This window comes from Mauremys mutica, chromosome 4 (genome assembly GCF_020497125.1).
Source record: "Mauremys mutica isolate MM-2020 ecotype Southern chromosome 4, ASM2049712v1, whole genome shotgun sequence".
NCBI lineage: Eukaryota > Metazoa > Chordata > Testudines > Geoemydidae > Mauremys > Mauremys mutica.
This window is the reverse complement of record NC_059075.1, coordinates 61,867,657-61,880,842: the sequence shown is the minus strand read 5'-3', so window position 1 is coordinate 61,880,842 and position 13,186 is coordinate 61,867,657.

The window sequence follows — 13,186 nt, the reverse complement described above, 5'->3', positions numbered from 1 at the left end:
TTGTTATTTCTGTTGTGATGGCACCTAAATACCCCGATCAGGGTCCTGTTGTGTAAGGCGCTATACAAACACTTAGAAATATACAATCCCTGCCCTGAAAGGATTGCAATCTAAAATATGTTGAGGCCTGAATTCACCCAGGCTCAACTCCGGAGGCCCTGGACAGCGTTGCATCAAGCAGCAAAGATGAACCGGTCCCACCATGTTTTTGCTCAACACCAATACAAATTGTTGAAGAGGACTCCGAGGATGATGGGTTTGAAGAGTTTAGGAGGAGGCTTGGCATAGAACTAACTGAGCCAGTGCCACGTCATGAGCGTAAAAAAGTCATGCGGACTATTGTACGCATTGCTGTTTATGCTATGCTTAAACACTGCCTTAGGGAAAAGCTTTTTGAAGATTGTGAGTGCTGTGTCATAGATGCGCCAGGCCAACGGCACCATGACTGTGTGACTTGGACTTCAGTGGATATAAACTGCAAGCTCCGGGGCCTGTGTGCTGAGCTGTGTTCGGAAAGCTTATTAAACACTGTTATTGCCATAGGTTATGCTATGCAATGTTTGTGCCTAACCCAAGAACATTTAGTGCAAGAGGTGACCTTGATAAGTGCTGTGCAATTCAGTGGAGACCCTGACCTTGTTTTAAAGAAAATGACCAAATTGGAAGATGCCTGCTTACAACGTTATATTGACCGTCTAGTTTGCACAAGAAGTTACAGAGCCCTGCTTAAGAAAAAGGCTATTTGTAAGAAATCTAAAAGGATTAAGTTAGCGAATGGTGAGGGGGCAAACATGCGATATAAAACTTGGTAGCTGTAAATTAAAAAAAAAAAAAGAGGGGGGGTTGTGACTATCTGTGTTTTGTTAGAAGGCCTTTTTAATGAAGCATCTTGGTTTGTTTTCAAGGAGTTGTATGTCTTTTAAAATAATAAATAAATAGTTTGTGAGAATTAGCTCTTGTGTTTTTGTGTGTGTAAAAGAGATCCATTTATAGCAAAAAGCTGAAATGCATGTTGTGGGAAGGGGGAAAAATCCTAAAAAATGTGCTTACAATAAAACAAACAGGGCTAGTTAAGACATGTTTGAGTACAATAGAGTTAATATGGAGATATACCTATCTCATAGAGCTGCCTTCACTAGCAGGACCAAATATTGATTTTGCCCCAGATCCCTAAGTGACTCCTCTCAAGGATTGAATTCACAACCCTGGGTTTAGCAGGCTAATGCTCAAACCACTGAGCTATCCTTAGTCTGTTGAACTGAATGGGTTTAACCACACACATACCCTCACTGAATAGCCAGGGTGACTGCAATTACTTACCCTTGTTGCTATAGGGTTACATTTGATTGGGGGTGGATGGTGAGTTCTGATTAATATGAAATTAAATAAAACCTCAGGAATTCACAGATGCTATTGGACAGTTTAAATATAACCCCTGGGGTTGGTGGAGAACTATTGGACAGTTTAAAGGACCCAGGAGTTGGTGGAATGCTATTGGACAGTTTAAATATGGCCCAGGAGTTGGTTGAATGCTATAGGTCATTTTTTTCTAGGAAACACCCCTACCCCCCAAACTTTAAGCATAAAAGAAATGACCAACCCAAGATATTCATTGATCTTGCAAAGGGCCCCCCACACGGAAATGGGTACTATTTAATACTGTAAGAAAGCCACAAATGTATTTTAACTTACAGCCAAAAAAAAAAAAAAAGCCCTGTTGTGTAGACAACACGGTTCCCCCACCTCAGATCACAAAAGAGTGTGCTGTGGGATCTATTATTTCAGAGCTGTGGTGATTAAATTAACCTGTTACCAACTGTGTTGAAGTCTGTTTGAAACAATGGGCTAAGAGGGTATAAAACCTCAGATATGTTAGAGTCTGTCCTTTTAACAGAAAACTTTCTTGGATAGCTGCTGGGCTGCAAAAAGAGGTAAGACTTGCTGTCTTTAACTCTGAAACTATGTATTATATAATGCGAGTGGCATTATATATTATATTATGTATTATATAATGCGAGTGCCCATGCTGTCTTAATAAATAATGGTGCCTATGTTTATTGCAGTGTGATCTGTTTAGCATGGAACCAGTAACTTTAAACTGCATTTCACCACCAGGCCAGGGTAAAAACCATAGTTGTGCTTAATACTGTTAAATTAAAAAAAAAGTATTACACAGGTTGTATAGGGATTTGGTGGTAATACTAACTAACATTTTTGCTTGTTCTTTAACCTGAAGGCCCAAACACACATGGCGGGGACAGAACAAGCATGTGTCTGCAACACTTTATCCCATAGTGAAAGGTAACTTTTTTGCAACTGACTTTTAAATGCATGTGGGTTTTTGAAAAGTATATGGCTGCAAACTTGGTTTGGTGTGTTTTTTTTATAAAGCTGCTGGTGTGTGTGTTGGGGGGGGGCTGTACAAGGCATAAGGTGTTTTTTTGTTTTTTTTAAACTACTTGGTTTGTTTCAAACTAACAGGGTTTTTTATTGTGCATAATGTGATATGTTTTTAAAAATGGGGTTTGAGGCAATTGGGGAGTGGGATTGCTACTAACTAATCCAAAGGCCCAAACACACATGGTTAGGGGGACAGAACAAGCATGTGGCTTTTAAATGCATGTGGGTTTTTGAAAAGTATATGGCTGCAAACTTGGTTTGGTGTGTTTTATAAAGCTGATGGGATGTGTGTGTGTGTGTGTGTGTGTGATGGCCCTGTGCAAGGCATAGGGTTTTAAACTGGTGGTATGTGTGTGTTTCAAACTAAAAAGGGTTTTTTATTGTGCAAAATGGATTTTAAAAGCAGTTTTGGTTTTTATTCTGCAAAATAAGATGTATTTAAAAATCTGTGTTTGTTGTAGGGCCTGAAATGGATTATTTTGTTGTAAAGCTCTGACTTTTTAAATAGAAAAACACCCTACTGAATATATATATATTTAAAGTTTACAAGATGGTTTCATGTGTTTTTATAATAATGTTGTTTGCTCCACAGTACAGTCAAAACATGAGAGATCCTTAGACCAGAGGGAAAACAAGCTCAAAAGAAAAAGGAAAGACAGCTGAAAAGGAAAATTCACCAGCATCAGTGACTGATGGATGGATGAAGCCCAGTAAATATATTTTGCTTATTGGTTTAGTTGTTCTATGAGGTTTTTGTATTTTAAGTAATTACATAGGTGTGGGTGAGAAAGATGGTAAAGTTCAGTTTTGTAAAATGTTGTTGTTGTTGTGGTTTTTTCCCCCTCATAGGCATGGGCAACTTTTCTGACAATGCTGTAGTCAGAGCTACAAGGACACCTCCTCCAGAACTGCAAAAGAACCAGGAATCTGCTTTGAGACCTTTAACAACGCAAAACAGCACAGGAGTGCAGATGAAGCATCCGGGCGGTCCAAACCTCATATACGTCAAACCCAAGGACAAAACAAAAGACTCTGGTAAAAATACAAACAAACAAACACAACTTCAGTTCCTTAGCGGCCACTGCCACACCAAGCCCTGAGAAAACTGTGAGTGAAAACGCCCACATTCACAAACCCAGAGCACGCACTCTAGGGGTTCTGAATGTGCGCAAACCTGGAGCATGGGCTCTAGGGGCTGCATATAAAAAAACAAGGACTAAAAGCTTCTGCAATGCCGAGGTGTTGCAGCCACACAAACACAACTCCAGTTCCTCAGCGGCCACCGCCACACCAAGCCCTGAGGAAACTGTGAGAGAAAATGTCCACGTTCACAAACCCGGAGCATGCGCTCTAGGGGATGTGAATAAAAAACCAAGGACTGACAAACCATTCTCTCAAAACCATAAGCTGGTCACAGCTTCCCCATATTCTAGTGTTTGGGAAGAGTTTGATGCTTCCATCAGAAAAGTGATGGATGCTGTATCCCCGGGGAGTCTAAAAGAACGGCATTCTAGAAAGACTTGGGAAAAATATGATGCTTTGTTCAGAGCAATGCCGAAAGACAGGAGGGCTGGAAAGGGTGGCTGTGAGCAGGCATGACTAGTTGTGGAAAGGGGCCTGGGGCACCCTCCAGGGTACACATCAGCTCATGTGTAAACAAAAGGGGGGACAGCGCTTGGGGGATAAACAGATGGCTGCCAAAAAGTTCCAGGCCAGGGTCGTTGTAAAAATTTTAAAAAGGGCTAAAGAGGTAATGAGGGGGAAAAAAACAAAGAGATGCCTCCTACTGGAGGCTCTCAGACTGGCTTGCCTGAAAATGGGGAGGCTGAATCAGACTCTGGTTTAGCAAATTCCCCAGAGGGCTCTGTAGACGGGTCCTGTTCTACTCCCAATGACCCTCATGGAGAGTCTGACTCTCAAATAGCATCTGATGCAGAAGATGCCGCTAATGATCCTGTAGAGGAACCCCCAAGTAACCCCGAAAATGCAGAGGTGTATATGGAGAGAGTGAGAAGTTGGCAACATGAATTACCTAGATTTGGGGGGTCGGTGTATTGTGAGGAATTTCGTTTTGTCAATCTTGAGCAAATAAATTCAGCTCAGCAGGTTGTTGAAGCCATACACTGGGGAATACAGTTAACGTTAATGGTAGGGTAGGCCCTGATGATTATGTTCAGTTACGTTTAGATAGCCGTAATTTAACTAACCCTTTGTTTTCGGTCAGAAGAATTAGGGATGAGCTGTCTGCTGAGGATTTCTTAAATCAGACCTCAAAGCTGCTACAGAGCAATAGAGAGTTGCATGTCAATGGGACATTGCACCTCATTGTGACAGTTGTAAAACACAGGGGTGGGGGCGCTCTTAGAGTTTTAAATTCTATCCTTAATAGTCAAATTATTCATAAAAAGAGACAGTGTTTAGTAGACCTGACTTACACCGGTACCAATCTGTGTTTTGCGGGTGGCCTCTTGGCCATCATGTCCGATCGTAAACCTATGGACGTGGAATTGTTAGCGGAGGTGAGAAAGTTGCATGAGAAACTGGGGTGGTCAGATCAAAAAAAGGTTCTGCTCAGTGATGTAGCAAAGTTTGAACAGCATTTAGGAGTGGACATACAGGTGGTGTTGTATACGGCGAAAGGCAGCTGGGCCTTTTTTAAAACGCGGGGCCTAGAGTACCCCAAGACTTATTTCATCCTGTTGCACGATGAGCATTACTATGGGGTTCTGGATGTGAAAAAGTTGTTCGGAGCAAAAAATTATTGTGAGTTTTGCCACACAGTGTACAGCCACGACCACTCTTGCAGGTATCATTGCCGCCTCTGCTTGAGCGTGCTCAGAAGGCGTGGGCGTGCAGCTGCGGTGTCCTAGCTGTAGACTGTATTGTCTGTCTAAACACTCTTTGGACCGACATGTCGACTGTGCATCAAAAAACCAAGTTGAATGCCTGTCTAAAACTTTTTGTGTGATAAGTGTCAGTCTTACGTGGACATGAGGCATAGGTGTAAAGGGAGGCGGTGTAAGCAGTGTCAGGGTTTGATCATTGATGATGTAGACAGTCACCTCTGTTTTATGGACAGCCTTAGAAACACTTTTCTGAGGATTCGGGCTATTTTTTATTTATTTATTTATTTTATGATTTCGAATGCACGCAGGAGACTGGGTTGCACACTCCCAATTACATTTTTGCTATGTCCTTAAAGCCAGAAAAATCCTGGGAATTTAAGGGTGATGAGTGTCTGTTTAAGACCTTTATTGGCAAAGAGTTTCGGGACTACACGTTCCTAGCACACAGTTCCAAAGGTTACGATGCGTACTTCATCATTAGGCAGTTACTGAAGGAAAAGATGTGCCTAGAACTGATTACTCAGGGTAGTAAACTAATGTGCGTGGAAGTTAAGGCCCTGGGCATTCGTTTTATAGACTCTTTATACTTCTTGCCCATGAAGCTTAGCAAGCTACCACAGGCCATGGGGTTTGAAGGGTGCAAAGGGTATTTTCCACATTTTTTTTAACACTTTAGAAAATCAAAATTACATGGGGCCTATGCCTGGTATGGAGCACTATGGTGTAGAAAGCATGATATCCAGGGAAAAAGCAGTGTTTCTCAACTGGTATCGGGACCACAGCTCTGAGGCGTTTGACTTGCAGAAAGAGCTTGTGTATTACTGTCAGCAGGATGTCAAAATTTTTGAGACAGGCTTGTATCCTGTACAGAAAAGAGATTATGAAAATGACGGAGAAGGGAAAAGAACCTGGTAAATTCACCGAGATAAAACTGTGTATAGATCCATTCCGGTACATAACACTGGCATCTGTTTGCATGGCTATGTACAGGTTTATGTTTTTGGAGCCTAACCTAACATGGTAGCTCTTCTCCCTCCAGACAACTATCACAGGCAGAAAAAGAGATTCGACCCCATCTATTCAGTGGCTGTTGTGTATATCTCTCACAAAGAAAATATACAAATACGGCATGCTTTACAGGGTGGGGAACTACAGGTAGGCCCCTACTTTTTAGACGGTTATGCTGATGTTGATGGGGTACGCACAGCCTTTGAGTTTAACAGGTGTTTTTTCCACGGCTGTGTCACCTGTTATTGTGAAAAAGCACAAAATCCTATGATGGGGACATCTTTTGGGTTTCTTTATTACAAGACGCAGCTCAAGACTGACTATCTGAAACGACTTGGTTTTGTAGTGAGGACTCTTTGGGAGCACGAATGGGAGGTGATGAAAGAAACAGACAGGGAGCTTGCAGACTTTTTAAACCGAGCCCAGTTACCCCAGCCTCTCATGCCTAGGGATGCTCTTTTTGGGGGGAGGACAAATGCTATCCGCCTATATTACAAGCCTAACCCCGGGGAAGAAATCCACTATTATGATTTTACCAGCCTGTACCCTTTCGTAAACAAAACCAAAGAATACCCTATTGGACACTTCAATATAGTTTGACAAATTTGGACCCCTTGCAAATTATTTTGGAATTGCAAAAGTTAGTGTACCCCCCACGAGGCCTCTTTTTCCCATTGTTACCTGTCAGAGTGGGTGGCAAGCTTATGTTTCCACTATGCCAAACCTGTGCAGAAGCCGAGCAGCGGGAGAAATGCACCCATACTGATGAGGAGCAGGCCATCCTGGGGACTTGGTGCACGGTGGAATTGAATGCGGCCTTAGCGAAGGGGTGGCTAAAATCTATGAAATCTGGCATTCTAATGAAAAATCTGATAAACTCTTTTCAGAGTACATAAAATTACACCTCCACCAGAAACAAGAGGCTTCAGGGTATCCCAGTTGGTGCACAGACAAGGAAAAACAAAATAAGTACGTTAGTGATTTCTACCAGAAAGAAGGCATGCATTTACGCCAACATGAGATCAGATCAAACCCTGCTAAACACCAAATCGCTAAACTGTTTTTTAAATTCTCTGTGGGGTAAATTCGGCCAAAGAACCAACCTACCCAACACCAGCATCGTGAGAGACCCTGACGAACTCTTGCAGTACCTATTTTCCCCCAATTACGAGATTTCATCCTGCGAGTTTATCGATGATGAAACAGCGTGCGTGTCTTGGAAGCACACAAAAGAACAGTACTCTCTCTGGCAATACCAATGTTTTCATAGCCTGTTTCACCACCGCTTATGCCCGCTTAGAATTATACAGCCTCCTAGACGGTTTGCAAGAGCGGTGCCTGTACCACGACACTGACTCGGTGATACTTGTGAAAAGGGAAGGTGACTGGAATCCCCCTCTGGGGGATTATTTAGGGGACCTCACGAGCGAGATCCCGCCAGATCAACACATAACCGAGTTTGTGTCGGCAGGCCCGAAAACATGAGTATAAGCTGTCTGGAGGAAAGGCCTGTATGAAAGTCAAAGGTATTACCCTAAATGTAGCAAACTGTGAAAAGATCAACTTTGACAGTTTGAAAGATCTAGTCCTGGACTACTGCACGGGTCTGCAAGAAAACAAAAACACCTCAAAAAAGATAGAGGTGCAGCAGCCCTCTAGCATAAGAAACAAAAACCAGTGGCAAATAGAGACAAAAACCCTTAAAAAAACACAAAGTAGTTTACAACAAGAGGGTCCTAGGAGAAGGTTTTAAAACCCTGCCCTACGGCTTTTGAAAAAATGGATACGAGGTGGAAACACTCCTTTCCTGCAATTCTCGTGGGGCCTAGCAACTGTGGGAAAAGTTACTTTATAAAAAACGTGTTTGGATAATGCCAAACAAACAGTGTCTGTTATGCCTGAGAATATCGTGTGGTGTTAGTTGTTGGCAACCTCTGTATAAAGAACTGCTCTGTAAATATCCCTATATCAATTTTGTGGAGGGGCTGCCTGATGCTTTTGACGATGACAGTTTGTTTCCTACTAATAAAGTAAATATGATTATCATAGACGATCTGATGAACTCTACTTGTGAAAGCAATGAAATCGAGAAAGCCTTTACCAAGTACATGCATCACAGAAACCTGAGCATTATGTATATACTTCAAAACATATTTTGTCAGGGGAAAAAAGAGTCGCACAATTAACCTAAACACAAAGTACATGGTTCTATTCAAAAACCCCAAGGATAAATTACAAATCGCTACACTCACTCGGCAAATGTACCCCGGCAAAGCTCAATTATTTCTAGAAGCTTTTGAGGATGCTACCAAAAGACTTTATGGCTACCTGGTGGTGGATTTAAATGCTTCCACGCCAGAAGCTTATAGACTAAGAACCGGTCTTTCCCTCCAGACTAGTTGGCGGTTTATACTTTAAAAAGAAGGACAGCTGGGTATAAAAAGAGATGACTTATCGGCAGGCCCCTTTTTAACAGCTGGGGCTGCTGACCGAAAACATGTCTAGCTGCGTGAAGAGAAACCTGGACCTTTTAAAATTACTTAGCATATCGTCCCCGCAGCAAAGGAGGGCTATACTGTGTTCGGCCTCTGACAATCTAGTAGTGGCCATCTCAGAAATAGCACTCAATACCTTAAAAGGAAACACACCTTTAACACAGAATCAAGTGCGTGTGCTGAAAAAGAAAGACACGCTTATAAAAACTTTGTGTAATAAAAGAGTTTCACTTAAAAGAAAAAAGCATCTGGTGAAGCAGTCTAGGGGGTTTATCGGACCTCTGTTAAGTTTTGCTATCCCTCTGATAACGGGGCTTTTAACTAATCGATAATGGAGTATGCAGAAAAAATGTACCTGCTGTCCAGCCACCAGTTGGAGCAATTAAGGGCTCCCCCTCCGGCAGAGGAAAATATCAGAATGACAGCAACTCGCTTACTGGACGCTGAAATGAAATCTGTTCTTCAAAGAACTGACTTGGCCGAATACGAAAAGTCTAAACTTTACAGTGCCGTGCTTCAAAGGTACCTAACGTACGTGAAGCAGAGCGATGCGGATAAAGGGAAAATAAGTCTGTTTCTACCGGAACAGGAACAAAGCGTGACTGCCAAACCCTCAGAAACACCAAAGACCTCAGGCTCTGTTGCTCAGGAGGTGTTGGATAACATGAATAAGTGTTATAAGACAAATGCAATAGTATTGCTAAATAAACTGGGCCAGGATAAAAATAAAGGTAATTGGTATATCTCCTAGAACTGGAAGGGACCTTGAAAGGTCATTAAGTCCAGCCCCCTGCCTTTGCTAGTAGGACCAATTTTTGCCCCAGATCCCTAAGTGGCCTCCTCAAAGATTGAACTCACAACCCTGGGTTTAGCAGGCCAATGCTCAAACCACTGAGCTATCCCTCCCCCTTGTCATGGAATGATAAAGGGTCTTTTTTGTGTACAAAGGCTCTGTGGTTAATGGTTCTAACATGCTCGACTTAGTCAGGGCCGTCACCCAGCCTCACTCTGTTCCTAGCAGACATGTACCTAAAGGATGGGACGTGTTTATGAATGCCATGGCGGAACTGAACGTACCATCTTCCATCACGGGCAGTGCGGCCAACAGAGATCTTTTGGAATGCCTCAAGGCCTCGACTGCTGACACCGGGGTGGATCGAGAAACCATGACCCCTTTTTTTGCCATCTGAAAGACAAAAATTTGGATAAAATTGCCCAATGGCTCAGTGTGTAATGTTTTTCACATTCTAAAAATTTTTAAACTGGTAATGTTTTGCTTTAAATAAAACATTTCTATACTTTAAAAAAATATATATGTGTACTTTTTCTCAATTGGTCATTTAAAAAAAAACAAACCACCAAACATCAATTTCTTTAAACCCCTCACCTGGGGTGCTTTATTGGGTAACATGGCTATGAAAATCATTGCAAGATACACATGTCTGGGCTTGTTGAAACATGTTTTGAGCAAGGCTAGGCATGCCCAAGAATTTAAATTTATATTTTACAAAATTCATCACCATCCAGTCATTTTGCACTAAGTCATTAGAATACAATTTTTAAAATCTGGTCAAAAGATAAACCCTTGCTACAATGATGTAAGAAAAACACGCAGTGATAGCCACAGGAGACGGAGCGGGGGTCTTGTAATTGTCTATTGTGAAACACCATGTCTGTGGCATTTTTGTTTAAAAATTTCATAATGCTTTTAGGAAACAACACACTGTTTGGGGGGTGCCCATATGAGTCAAAAAACTCTCCACGGTTACACTCCACCAGATACAGGGCAAGCCAGTGTTCACCCGGTTGGTTGTGTGGATGCGTGTTCACCACCAAACCTAGGGGTCTCTGAGACAGCTTGGCTCCAGGGAGCCAATCACCTGGGAACACAACTAAGAAATTCTTTTTCGTGTAAGGGTCCGTTAAGACACGTGAGAGCTGCACGGTGTCCATGTTCACATGTAGTCAAACAGAATGTTTCTCCTCTGATTTATCTCTATGACATTGTCAAAAACCCCATACACAATCATATTGACGGTAACCGTTAAAGGCTTCCCAAAACGTATTTCTGCTCTCAGGTTCCCGGTTTTAATCAGGGAATAGTGATCGGTGCATTCCTGGTCGGGAGACAGGTCAAAGGCAAAAAGGTGTAACTCTGTGCAAACTCCTCATGGTTGATTAACAGAGAACAATCTTTCATGTGTTTACCAGACGTCTGTACCCAATTCACGTATTCTCTCACGCAGCGTCCTGCCTCGAAGTCCGGTTGCAGAGGCTTGGTCGGTACCTGTTCACCATCCACATACAAGGCCACAAAATTAATATCGTAATGTTTAAAATGAAAGGGATTTTTAGCGTAACTTCCGCTAAAGGCATTGTTATCCACAAACCATAGGACAAGCATTTTGGGTAACTGTCCCAAGAACAGGTTCTCCTGGTTACTGACCCTGCTGCCCGCAGGGATGCTAAACACTTTCATTCCTACATGGTCCATGGGGTATTTAGCATTAGCAGCAAGCAGGGCCTCCGCGTGCCCCAGATGGACACCTGGGGCCACCCATACTTTCTTCACAAAAAGGGACGCTGATACAATGCGCAGTTTAAAGCCTTCAGCCGCATTGCCCATTAAACAGAAAGCGTCTTTACTGCATGTCAGTTTAATTTTCACATCTGTTAAATCTGTTAAATCGCTCCACAACCCCTGCTTTGACTTCATTATTAGTAACAAAATGGTGAACTCCATGCCGCTTTAACAATCTGCTTAAAGGTTTGTTTAAAAATTCTTTCCCGCTATCGGTTTGTAATTTTTGAGGCATGCAACCTTCGCCGAAAATAGCTTGGATACCTCACCACTTGCCTTGTCTTTTAGGCCTAAGTCCCAGGCATATTTGGATAGAATGTCTAGCACTGTTAAGATATACTTAAAACCGCTGTTGTGTTTGGAGAACTGGTGCATATCCACCAAATCTGCCTGCCACTGCGCATCCACATCTGAAACAATGGTCTTGTTTCTTTTAAAACGTATTCGAGCCCATTTGTGTAAAGTGTAAACATCCTGGTCTGAAAGCCAAGCTGTTACCTGTTGTCTATTTAAAGTTTTACTATGCTTTCTGGCCATTTGAAAAAGAGGGTTCACCCCACCAAAGCTCCCAACTTCCCCAGGGGTGTAATATATTTTCTTTAACAGAGCCGTCTGTGTGGACATGACTGTTACTGGTACCGTCTTTTACTACCAGAAGTATGAAAGGGAACACATTCATATTGACACATTTAAATACGTTTTATTAATCGGCTGGTTTAACACGACCTTTTACAGCCGCCAGTAAAAATGGACGCCATAACCGCTACCATAAGGGAGTCTGAGCTGGTTCATTCTTCCATTTTGTCCTTTTTGGCTTGAGATCTGTGTCTCAGACATGAGCAGAAACAGCTGACGCACGATATATTTACGCCCACAAGGCTACCGATGTGTACGTTCTCAAAGTCGTCTAGAAAGGCATCGTCGAGCTGTTGAGAGATTTTCAGAAAAGAAACAGTGTAAGTGCCCCAGCTGCTTGTTTTTTTTTTAATTTACACAAACCCTGGTTCCTAGCCTCATTACTCACCCCTCCTCGACCACTGCTTCTTAATCATTCATTTACCTGAGCACTGTCTTTTACATTCGCCTTGTCCGCCGGTGACTCCCCTGAGCCGCAATCGCATTCCACCTCTGAGGGGGTGGACAAAGAGAGGCCGTCACACTCATCGGGGTGTCTCACAAGGTTTTGGGGTCGGGTTCTGACTTATCCATCAATGGCTGGGTCAAAGGGCTCCCCTCAGTCGCTCCCTCCTCCTCCTCAGAACTGTCACTGATGTAGCGTTTTCTCCGTGGATGATCAAAGACCCTCAGGCTAAAACAAAGTCTGAAGTTCTGACGAGGGTGATGAAGGAGTCCATGTTTCCTGTCAGCAGCCTTTCCACGCTTTCTAAAACATGTGTCCTTGGTAAGAAATGGCCTTCTCTGTCTGGCACTGGGACTTATGGGGTAATGGTGCTGCACTCTGATTGGTGGAGGGCCTTGGGAGGAGTTCTTAGAGGGGTCACCCCCCTCCCCAGAAGTCACCCTAATTGGCCAAGATCTCCCCTTGGGGCAGTCCTGTTGGGGCAAAACCCCTCCTGATTGGTAGAGGGAAGTGGGAGGAGTTCTTAGAGGGGTCACATGACACACCTTGCTTCCGGTCATGTGGCCACCTTGACCCCAGAAGTAATACCCCCACAGGGTGGGACTTCCGGAGACAGGTGGGCAGGACTAAGGGGTCAAGGGGTGGGGCTTAAGGGGTTAGGGGCGGGGTTAGGGTTTGATTGATGGTAGGGCCCTTATACTACTCTTATTCACTGACCTTCAGAATTGCTTAGACTAGCAGTGGCACCTAGAATATCAGCAGTACCTCCCTTCAT